Source organism: Gadus chalcogrammus, chromosome 3, assembly GCF_026213295.1.
Source record: "Gadus chalcogrammus isolate NIFS_2021 chromosome 3, NIFS_Gcha_1.0, whole genome shotgun sequence".
Lineage (NCBI taxonomy): Eukaryota > Metazoa > Chordata > Actinopteri > Gadiformes > Gadidae > Gadus > Gadus chalcogrammus.
This window is the reverse complement of record NC_079414.1, coordinates 984,187-997,052: the sequence shown is the minus strand read 5'-3', so window position 1 is coordinate 997,052 and position 12,866 is coordinate 984,187. Positions and strand designations below refer to the sequence as shown.

The following is a 12,866-nucleotide window of genomic DNA, read 5'->3' as shown; positions in this document are numbered from 1 at the left end:
TTTGAGTACGCAGTACTCCAATTCAGATCCGGCGAAAAGAAGTATACTTCAAGGACCCGGATGCCGTACTCAAAACGGGCTAATCGTGAAGTGTGGATCGAAGGACACTCCCCGTACTCAACGGCAGCCTTCTTAGCTACGTAGCAGAAGAGGCGGAGCCAGGCTGAGCCAAAGTCGGCGCATTTTCCACATAGCCTGCATTAATAGAGTCATTTTGTAGTTTTTATAGTTTTTATAGCTTTTTATAGCTGCTAGGCGTAAATAGTTCACCGTTCAAAGCGGGATGTTTATTGCGGGGGAGGAGCCACGGCGGCAGTCGTGATCGTAATTTCCGGTTAGTGCACCACGGAGTACTCGATTTGGAACAGCACTCACATCTGAAAAATTAACGTAGTAGCCAGTGCGGATAGTATACTTCCTTTAAGTATACTCATGGAAGTACGGGTATTGGAACACGGCACTGCTTTGCTTGTGTTCCCGCTTGTGTTCCCGCGTGTGCGTCAAGTACGTCTGGCGTCAGGTGCGCCCTCACGTGGACGGTTGGGGAATTACGGGTTAAAATGCGATTAATTGCAAGTAATTTATTTCAATCGAGTAATCTCTTATCGACAATTAATCGATAATCGATTAATTGTTTGCATCCCTAATACGCAAGAATGCCTCCTTTAGCGACCTATACAACTAGGTAGGATGTCACCCTCATCAGATACAACTCCTTTAGCCACCTGCTTCAATACTTTAGGGGGCCAACCCTTTCATTACAAGGTAGAATGTTATTTCTTATCACAAATCAAATTACTCCATGAAAAAAATAAATCCTTTAGCAACCTTTTTATTAATAGGGGGAGGGGTAACCTTTTATTACCAGGTGGAAATTAGCCATACGCAAGAATGCCTCCTTTAGCGACCTATACAACTAGGTAGGATGTCATCCTCATCAGATATAACTCCTTTAGCCACCTGCACTATTTACTATAAGGGGGGGGGGAAAGAGGGGAAAAAACTTTTTCCTAGGCAGACAAAGCTTTTATCACGAACCAAATTACTCCATGACAAAAGATGACTTTTTTAATACCTTCATAAACCAGGGGAGGGGAGACCCCCTTGGCCAGGCGGAAAATCAGCTCTATTAAGAATAACTCCGTTGACAACCTATATAACTAGGTGGAATATCACCCTTAACAAATTAAACTCCTTCGTCCACCTGTTCTATTTACTATGAAGGGGGGGGGGGGATAGACCCTCTCTACCAGGTGGACAATTATCTCTATTAAGAATAACCCCGTTACCAACCTTACGACAAGGTGGAACGTCAACCTCAACAAATAATTTCTTCGCCTACCTGCTTTAATCCACAAAAGGGGGCGGGGGGGGGGGGTGGGCGGGGCTAGAAACCCTTTCTAGCAGGTGGAAAATTAGCTTATAATTTATTTTACCTACCTGCGTTAATCTACAAAAGGGGGGGAGGGAAACCAGGGGAAAAACCCTCTATAACAAGTGGAAATTAGTTCTACTCAAGAATGAGTCCTTTAGCGACCTATACAACTAGGTAGGATATCACCCTCAACAATATAACTCCTTTAGCCACCTGCTCTTCCATTAAGGGGGGGGAAAACCCTTTTTTACCAGGTAGAATAGTATTTCTATGAAGAATAACTCTTGCTAACCCTCGTCAAGGTTGCAAGGCCTCTTAGAAAGAAATTTCTCCTTTAGCAACCTGCTTTAAAATCTTTTAGGTGGCTAGCCTATTGTATCCGTAACGATTATTCAAGTAAGGCTGTCTGGTTTTTCCGGACCAGTCAGGCCTTCTAACATAATATACACGATGGCCTGGCTTTTTAGACCAGTAGGCGCCGTTCTATTTTTGAAGACAAAAACGGTCTGGCTTTTTTAGACCAGTAGAACCCGTTCAATTTCTTAGACAGAGACGGCCCTGGCTTTTTAGACCAGTAGGCGCCGTTCTATCCTCGAAGACAAAAACGGTCTGGCTTTTTAGACCAGTAGAACCCGTTCAATTTCGAAGACAGAGACGGCCCTGGCTTTTTAGACCAGTAGGCGCCGTTCTCTCCTCGAAGACAAAAACGGTCTGGCTTTTTAGACCAGTAGAACCAGTTCAATTTCGAGGACAGAGACGGCCCTGGCTTTTTAGACCAGTAGGCGCCGTTCTCTCCTCGAAGACAAAAATGGTCTGGCTTTTTAGACCAGTAGAACCCGTTCAATTTCGAGGACAGAGACGGCCCTGGCTTTTTAGACCAGTAGGCGCCGTTCTATCTCTGAAGACAAAAACGGTCTGGCTTTTTAGACCAGTAGAACCCGTTCAATTTCGAAGACAGAGACGGCCCTGGCTTTTTAGACCAGTAGGCTCCGATCAATTTTCGAAGACAAAAACGGCCTGGCTTTTTAGACCAGTCGGACCCGCTTAACTTGAAAATTAAATCGAATAAAAATAAAATTAAAGTGGAACGTTACTCTTAGCACAATTACCTATCTTATTAGACTATTTTATTTTTAGGTGAGATGGTACCTTTAATAAAATTATTTTATTTATTTTTATTTTATTTTTTATTTTATTTTATGGGGCTAACTTAATTTATCCTTTAAGTCTATTTAGATAGGGCTGCCTGGTTCTACTGACCAGTCGGGCCTCTGTTTAATTTTTTTGAAGTCAAAACGGCCTGGCTTTTTAGACCAATCGGGCCAGTTTAACTTGAAAATTAAATCGAATAGAAATAAAATTAAGGTGTAACGTTACTTTTAGCACAAATACCGATCTCATTAGACTACTTTATTTTTAGGTGAGATGGTACCTTTAACCCCAATAATGTATTAGGCACGCTAACAAGCAGAAATAACCAAAACTTGATAATTGTAATATAATCAAAAACCATCGACCATTGCCAACCAATAATCAATAATTTCAACCAAATACAACAATCATAGCTATCAATGCCAATGAACATCAATCAATTTTCTCACAATTCAAAACCAAGACTGCCTAGTCCGTTGTCTAGTCACAGCCTCACAAGACGCAAATATGGGGAAAAAACAACTATCAAATTACAATCGCAACAGGATTACAATCATTGATCACTCATAAGCAATAATCAATAACCACAACAAATCACAATGCAACTATAGTTATTAATATCAATGATCGAAAATTAAGACCAAGACTGCCTAGTCCGTGGATTAGTTACGGTCTTTTTTATTTTAGGTGTGCGATTCGTGCACTGGACTGCCTAGTCTCTTTGACTAGCTACAGCCCCACGTTGGGCGCCATGCCGAGTGTTGGACACCGCACGCGCGGTGATTTATGGGAACGATCGCGTACGACACACACACACCGCAGGGGTGTGTTTCTGTGAGTCTGGGTGTCGCACGTACGCTCCCCGGGACCAACCGAGGTCGAGCCCGCTTGTTTCCGTGAATCGTCGGTTTCACGGAGGCGCTCGGTCCGGCTCGGCTCAGTCTTAATCCGGTCCGACCCAGGTCACTCTGTTAAGTCCCTTCACAACAGTTTACTTTAATACGAATTCAGACCCGTCCGTTTAGCGGGACCAAAGTCTCTCGAAACAATAATAGTTAATACGAAATGATGATGTATCTTTTTGCCTTGTCACCCCCTATACACGTCAGTCACAATCAACCATTGCCTGTACAATGCGCCACTCACCGTGAGGGGATCAGCTGGGAGAGCGCGTGTCGTTCTGCTTTGCCTGTGTCGAGGAGTCGACAGGGAAAAGGACTCGAACGATTGAGTTAACCTACTACAAATGTAGTCAGGTAGATTTATTTTTAGGTCCAATAAACAAAATCACTTTTACAACTGAGTATAGATTTGAAAAGAAAAGACAGTAAAAAGAAGAAGAAAATAGATGAAGAATGGCCTATTAAAAATACCAACGTCCTCTTGGGTGGAGCCAAGGTTGGGTTTCTAAGTCTAGGTACCAAACGTTCTCTCGGGTGGAGCCAAGGTTGGGTTTCTAAGTCTAGGTTTTAACGTTGACGCAACTCTCGTGCCTCAGTGCACCGCATGACCCCGAGAGTTGCCTTTGTTGAGTTAATCACGCTTGAGACTAAGCTAGTGCTAAAGAAGTTTCCTATTTAAAGTACCAACGTCCTCTTGGGTGGAGCCCAAGGTCGGATTTCTAAAACTGAGTTACCAACGTCCTCTCGGGTGAAGTCCGAGGTTGGATTTCTAAATCTAAACTAAAAAGAAAACAGAGTCTGAACCGAGTCCCTAAGATGAAAATCTATTGCTACGAAGGCCACAGTTTTTTGGAAGCAGAAGGGCAGGGCAGAGCAGAGCACACGACACCACACCAGCAGCAGAAGAACCAAAAAGACCGAGGACCAACGAACTAACTGAGCTTTCTCTGCAGATTTCCCTGTTTTACTCTCCTGATAACAAAAGATCCTTTGACAAACGTCCCCGAGTTTCCCTTATTTTGCCCGAGGGGCAACACAAGGAGCTTGAAGTTGTGTTCATACATCATGGGGTCTAAAGGGACACATGTTCTTTGTATTCCTCCAATGTTTCTCCACAAGGAGACATGTTTAAGCATTCAATTTACTACATAAAAGTGTATATAATGTAACCAGTTAGCCCTATGATAAGACATTTTAAGGCACATAATTTTAACACATAAGAAAATCTAAAGTAAGCAATTTACTTTCACACAAGCAATTATAAAGAAACCAATTTTCTTTATCCTAAAATATATGTAAGCATTGAAGAAGTTATAAGGTAATCAATTTACCTTATCATAAAATATACGTAAGCATTAAAGAAGTTATAAGGTAATCAATTTACCTTATCATAAAACATATGCAAGCATTAAAGAAGTTATAAGGTAATCAATTTACCTTATCTTAGGATATATTTGATACACAATAAGTTATAAAGCAATCAATTTACTTTATCATAAGAGATACACAAGAAGTTATAAAGAAACCAATTTTCTTTATCATAAGATATGAGATACACAATATATATGGTGACCTTGTTGAAAGCATGGTGTCACAGCATGATTCTGGAGTGATTCTGGAACGGCTAGGTGCATCAATATAGTGAGTCCTATCGGGACACACGTCACTATTAATAATAGCTATGTAAGAAAAGGTCATTTATTGGAAAGTGATATGCTAATTTCTAGGTAGTACATCATTAAACTTGTGCTGTTACCAACATAGACCTTGGATAACTACAAGTGTAAGTTGAATTGATAGGTGTTTCTAAGAATTGGTTGCCTAATTTCCTGGGAAGTACACGATAGGAGTTATTACCAACCTAAAATAGTTACAACTACACAGTACTTAGTATAGTTGATGGGTAATAGTGGAGGTTTTGCTTAGTACTTCAGCTGTAATTCCTCTGTATTTATCTTATTACCAGTGGTAATTATCCAGTTATACACTATGTTTTACCATATATTTACTGGGTAATTCCTCGGTATTTACCTTCTTATTACCAGTGGTAATTACCCAGTAATACACTATGATTTACCATATATGTACCGGGTAAATACCAATAGGGGACTGTAAAACAAAGGGTTACTGGCTTTTTTACAAACAAGTGGGAGGTCATTTGTAAAAATCGAGAAGAGCTGCGGTCCTAGTGAAGAGCCCTATGGAATCCCACACTGTTTATGCCTTGCATTTTAGAGACTTCCGTTAAAGAAAACCATCTGTGTCCTATTGGTTATATTATCTGTGTCCTATTGGTTATATTAGGTAACTTTCGATCCATGCTACGGCAGATGGAGTAAAGCCATAACACATACGTTTTTTTCAATAGTAAGCTACGATCAATGAAATCATAGGGAGCACTAAAGTCTAATAGTACTGCTCCTACAAAATTCTGTTGATCAATATCTTTGATCAACAGGTTGGATAACCTTGACTTTAATCTTGACTTTTGTTATTTTTGATGGATGGATGGATGGATGGATGGATGGATGGATGGATGGATGGATGGATGGATGGATGGATAGATCAAACCATGTCTACTGATGGGTCTAGAATGGATTACAATGATGACTATAATAATATTACTTTTAGCACTAACAGAGTAGTGTAACAAATTACCTTTCTAATTGCAGTAACTACAATACAATTGAGTACTGGTGGGCATAATTAGGCTGTTGGAAATTGCTTTATGTTAGCATTTTGAAAGTGAAGTATAGACATAATTATACATAATTTCTTGCAGAAAGTCATCTGATCTTACATATTGTCTACTATGACACAAGGAACCATGTGATTTTACTGTATAGTTATGGAGAAAATGTCCTTTGAAAACCACACATGCATACTTTGGCAATTGCAAATTGCATTATGTTACTACTTTGAAGTGAACCATATACACAATTATAAATAACTGGCTCTGACTGACTGATATTACCATCCTAACTGTTGCACTAACTACTTGTATACAAGGAAAAATGGGTTTACATGGGTTTACTGTATAGTTATGGAGAAAAATGTCCTTTGAAAAGCTCACATGCATACTTTGGCCTTTGCAAATTACATTATGTTAGTACTTTTAAGTGAACCATAGACACAATTATAAATAAGTTCTGGGTCTGACTGACTGATATTACCATGCTAACTGTTGTACTAACTACTTGTACAAGGAACCATGTGATTTTACTGTATGGTTTTGAAGAAAATATATTTTGAAAACCTCACATGCGTACGAGCAGCATACAAATACTCCCAGAACAAGTAAAAAACAAAACTGAGTTGGCATGAATAAGAACTTGGGAGCCTTCTCAGTTTGTTCGGGAGTATTTGTCTACACTTCACTTCAAACTCTATATGTCTGCACAAACAGTTGAGGAAATCACCTCAGCCCCCAACAAAGAGTTGCATATGGTATTCAAATAATTCTCTGATAACGACCTTGTCCTGAACATATCTAAAACCAAGAGCATTGTATTTGGAACAAAACACACATTAAGCTCTAAACCCCCACTGAATCTGGTCCTGAACAATTTAGCTGTTGAGTAAGTATAGGACACTAAGCTTCTGGGGGTAACCTTGACTGTAAATGAGCATGGTCAAGACACATATATTTACTGATGCAAAAAAGATGGGAGGAACATATCTATGGTCAAAAGATGCTCTTCTTTTTTAACACCTCATCGGACCAAAGAGGTCCTACAGACCATGGTACTGTCACACCTAGATTATTGCTCGGTGGTCTGGTCAGGTACCACAAAAATGAATCTAGGGAAGCTTCAACGGGTACAAAACAGAGCAGCTAGGTTTACCCTTAAATGCACACCGAGAGCAGCCATAAATAAACATGCATGACAAACTCTCCTGGCTGATAGTTGAAGTTGAAGTTGAAAGCATCACTTCTTTCTTTCATCAAAAAAATTAATACATTAAATAACCCAGACTGTTTGCTAAACTCACACTTAGCTCTAATGTGCACACATACCCCACCAGACATGCCCTCAGTGGTAACTACTCAATTCCATAAATCAAAACAAACTCAAAATAACGCACACTACTATGTAGAGCTATGGTTGAATGGAACTCCCTTCCAGATAATATTAAAAAAATCCAGACCAAAGCTACCTTCAAAAACAAGTGAAGCGACACCTCATGACTGTTTGCACTGAATCCTAGTATGTATTACTATTATCATATTTAACTTTTATTTACTATTTACTTTTATTTATTTTTGTTGTTGTTTGTTATGCGCGCTGATGGTTTAGTTATCCATTATTTTCCTGTTTTTTTTCTGTTGTCTTGTATGTTGAATCTTGTCTTGTTATATGTTATGTGTGGACCCCAGGAAGAGTAGTTGGTGTCTTCTGCATCAGCTAATGGGGATCCAAATAAAATCTATCTATCTATCTATCTATCTATCTATCTATCTATCTATCTATCTATCTATCTATCTATCTATCTATCTATCTATCTATCTATCTATCTATCTATCCATCTATCCATCTATCTATTGTTACCCTAGTGCCAGTGGAACCGCCAATGGGGATTGACACTACCCTTGACCACAGACTACCTCGGGCCTGTCAGACATCCTGTAGCAATTGCCTGTCCTGGTGGTAGATAAACCATAATGCATAATGCCTGCCATCGAAATAGGTTACATACATACTACACACTTTACAGTTTTTACAGTCGCTTTGGTACATTTCTCAGATCAGAATTGAAATTCTCTAAACTACCTGTTCAATCTTCACATCATTGAGTCACTTGTGCACATCAAAAAAGCAGTTTCTCATTTCTTTGAACATGTTGCAAATGCTTTGGTACATTCATGCAAGTGATTATGTACAATTCTCTGCTCTTTCCTACATTATCAATTGCTTATGTCATGTTGATTAAAATGTATTGGAATGGGTCTCTATTGAATAGTCTCACCCCAACAACATTTTGGCATTTAGTTCATTGCATAAGTCTTTACATGCAAAATGGTTGCACAAGTTGTCATAATATGTCAAGCATATTTCTATACATTCCCATTTGACTTTTTTTCTAAATTTGTCCTGAATTGGTAAATTGATACCAGGTGAATCTTGACTCTAAAGAATGGAAATGTGTGAAGTGTTAGATCAACCAACGATCAACTAGTTTACTGAAATAGCTCAAAGGTGCATCTCCTGAACCATGAACTGGCAAGTATTTACGTAAACAAAACCATGTAATTTGTATTTAAGCTTATTGTTCGGCTGGTTTTAGCTTGCATAATTAAATTCTGTACCAGATACATAAAACTGAGGTTACGATGGTGTACATATATGGTAAAAAAAAATACTGAACCTCTAAATTAATAAGCGTCATTCATCAAGTCATCAATAATGAGAAGAATCCTAGTGTTGGGAGGTAAGATTGAATCATCGCCCCAGAGATTTAGGGATCCCTTCCACAACGTTAATGCACCTCATTTTATCCAATCGTCATATATAAGTGGCCAGAATGATTATATATATATATAATATATTGTCACTCTTTTCTGAAAATAGACGATCATCACGATTGTCTGTTTTGACAAAGTAGGTTTTGCCACAGTTTGATTGTACTGATACTACCATGCTGAATGGGTGTTGAAGCCTTGGGTCAAACATATTGTTCCCAAAAGCCATCTTACCACCCTTCATGCCCCTCTGATGGGATGGATACTTTGTGACAAAAAATATATATATATACAAATCATCGTTACAAAAGAGACTGATAATAAAAACATTTATGACACCAACATATAATGCACAAAAATAATACAAAAAACAAATAAAAAACAACAATGAACCCAAACATTAGTCTGTACACGACTAACAAACTCGTAACCCTTCTTTAACACTACGGGTGATAGCCTAATAGCTAATATCCATAAGTAAGTGTGGTGTAATCATGAAAGACCCTACGTGTTACGGTTGGCGAAAAGATTGGTTAGGACCCAGGATGCAGCGACAGAGACAGTACGGACAATCCACGGTTTATTGTCAGTAAAGGAGAACTCAAAAGATAACCAGCGGGCAAGGCGAAGACAGGAGCGGGTGGGCGTAGCTGGCGGAGGCACCGGAGAGTTTTGCAGTCCGGGGGTAATCCACTGGCGAGGAACTGGCGAAGGATAACACGACGTTTAGGAATCACAGAATTAGGTTAGGGAATCGAAGGTCAATGTACACACGTGCCAAAATACCGAATGAGACGGAATAATCTGGCGCCGACGAGAAGTCCCCGCCAGGCTTAAGAAGGTGTGTAATTAGTTGATCCAGATGTCCAGGTGGGCTACGTTGCTGTGCCCCGCTCCGCTCGCCACGCCCCGCACCTGTCTAAGAACCAATGCCTGGGGAGCAAATCATAGAGCAACCGTGACACTACGTTTGTTGTAAACCATGCACAGACGTTTAACTACCATGGCGTTTTTAAGCAGTAACCTCTTGTTAACTTGAAACATCTACCATCAAGAAAATCTTCTGGGGTGGCCATTTACGTACATTTACCATCAAACTTATAAGAAAATGGATGTCCGAGCAGCTCTTTGGCCTACGGAAGAAAAAAAAAAGAAAAAAGCCTCCTGTGGAGGCTTTTCAAAAAGCCTCCTGTGGACAGGTGTTGTAAACTAGCATTTATGCTAATACACTGTAAACAATGCATCTGGTTCGTCCAATGACATTGTCATGTCCATGTCCAAATAAAATCTACTATACTAACATAATGCGACCGAAGAAACAGAATATGACTTCTGAATGAAATAACATTATTAAAATAACATAACAGCAGTAATGCAGAGAGTATTTAAAACAATAGATCTGAGAAAAATTATATTTTGTGCAAAACAATTTCATTGTAAGAAAATAGTTAGCTTACAGTTAAAAGATAAATGCTGCAGGCTAATGATTATTATGTTCTTGTTAAGAATAGCCTTCGGCCCAATCCCGTTTCTTTGCTCACTGTCTCAACCCTACATCTCAACCCTAACCCTCATTGCTCATGCTCATTGCTACCCCTCATTGCTACCCTAACCGATCCCCTACCAAATGGGACAACCCTACCCTGTGACGTCATCATGGCCTCCCTGTGCCCCCTAGCAGATAACCAGACCCCTGGTAATGTTACAAGAGACAGACTGGCTGCCATTGTCTCGGGCAACGAGCAAGACCCATTGTAAAGATGTTTAACCTGAAATGGTATTTATATTTTGTAATTGGCACAGCCTGGCGAGACTGGCCACACTCACACTGGCAGATTTGAGCACGGTTAGGTGCTAAAACAGCCACGGCCACGTACAATATATAATAGCTATGTACAAAATATAGTACTGCCAAAAATTACATTGATTAACCATGTAATATTACTAATATAATATAATATATTAGTAGGCTATATATAATATTACTTATAGAATGTTACTAATATAATATATTAGTATAATAATACTTATAGAATATTACTAATATAATATATATATTAGTATATATAATATTACTTATAGAATATTAATAATTAATAACTAATAATGTTACTAATATTACTTTCTATATTAGCTAAGAGTTTATTGTTTACTGTTTACTGTTTTTTGTTTACTTTTTATAGTTAGTTAGTTAAGAGTTCATTGTTTATCTTATCTTATATTATAATTATTGTTTACTGTTTACTTTTTATTTTACTTTTTATTGTTATCTTAGAGTGTATTGTTTATCTTATATTGTATATAATTGAATATTGTGTTGTGTTTCTTTCTGTAAGCTACTGGACAATCAATTTCCTTGAGGGAGTCATCCCAAAAGGATCAATAAAGCCTAATCTAATCTAATCTAATCTAATCTAATATAATATATTAGTATAGTAAAGTTTATTTTTAACCTGGAGTCACTAGAACATGGAAGATCTGGATATCATACAACATGATATCCAGCCCGGTCGTATGCATCCCGGTCTGCAGCCCGGTCTGCAGCCCGGTCGACAGCCGGGCTGCAGAGCCCGTGAACGGGCATGCATCCCGGCCGAGAACCGGGGTCGGGCGGCCTAAGAAAGTCGGCCGGGGACTTCCGCGATCTTCCGCGAAAGTCGGCCGGGGACTTCCGAGAGTCCGCTGCCGGGCTTCGAAGCCTGCGGCCGGGCTGCAGAGTATAATTAATAAAATAATTACTAGTTAATTACAGAGAAAATACTTACATTTGTGTTTTTCCAATCCTGTCGCATCTTTTCGTCCTCCATCTTGTCTAGGATATTTCTTGATTTTCCGTTTTCTCGCAAGGTATTGTGGGAGCAAGTCAGAACTGAAGCGCTTTGAGGGTGCCCATCGAAAATCTCAATTTTGAGGGGATGTTAGCCCTCCCCCTTACCCCTTAAAGCTACATTAAAGAGGTATTGGGACATTGCTCCACGGTGCGTGCACGCGCAACAGCGAGGGCTAGGGCTGAGATTTTCTTTAGAGCAAAGGAATGGGAAAGGGCCTTCATCCCATGTCATGCGGTATCTTTTCGTCCGGATCCCCACAGCGTTCATCATCCATTTCCTTTTTCACATCCATTCTCCCAGGAGGCTGCGGCCCTCTGGGATGAGCCGGACATATTTAGCTGCAGAACGTAGTTGTAGTTGATTTCATAATAAATACACATACAACTGCAAACTTACACTATATACTGTCAACAAATACATTATTTTGTGATTGTGTTATTCCCACTCCCAATTTCACACACACACACACACACACACACACACACACACACACACACACACACACACACACACACACACACACACACACACACACACACAGACACACACACACACAATATATCCCATATCGCATCTTTGAAATATTCAAGGACTATTAATCTTGTACTCTATTCCTTACTCCCTTAAATATGCCACTTGTCATGATCATTGCCCCTAACAACATAAACTGTAGACATACATTACAGAAGAATGGACTTTTATGCTACAGCGCATTGATCTTGTAGCAATCTGTGCTAGCACAACCAAGTCTCATGATCAATCGGCCTCCTAATTGATCATTGTAGTATAATTGAATGCCCTCTTTCATATATATGATACCACCACCACTGGGACGTGGCAACAATTCTCCAAATCCATATGGGGAGGGGGGGGGGGGCTTGTGTACAGTAGGGGTGTACACTAGACATAGATAGGAAGCACACTCAGGAGGAGGAATGACCTCTCACACATATTTAATTGATTGTTTCAAATAACCCTGCCTCGTAGAGTCAAAATTCCAGGCTGTTTTTATAGCAATTACATCCAATCCATCCAGCGCAACCATTTAGGGGTCTCACTGCCTTCATGGGGAGATGCGGATGCACCCAGAACGGGTCTGCACAGTATGTGTGCACAGTTCTGCACAATGTCTGCATCTTCAAGAG

The 12,866-nt window shown here is 39.7% G+C and overlaps 1 long non-coding RNA gene across 1 annotated transcript; it reads right to left on the bottom strand.

Moving 5' to 3' along the window:
* Window positions 1-9,197: 9,197 nt before the first annotated feature.
* On the bottom strand, window positions 9,198-11,886 carry LOC130380175 (uncharacterized). Its single transcript, XR_008895197.1, has 3 exons — window positions 11,656-11,886; window positions 9,677-9,823; window positions 9,198-9,594 (listed from the first exon to the last, which is right to left on the bottom strand). It is a non-coding gene; the product is annotated as an uncharacterized LOC130380175 (long non-coding RNA).
* Window positions 11,887-12,866: the final 980 nt, after the last annotated feature.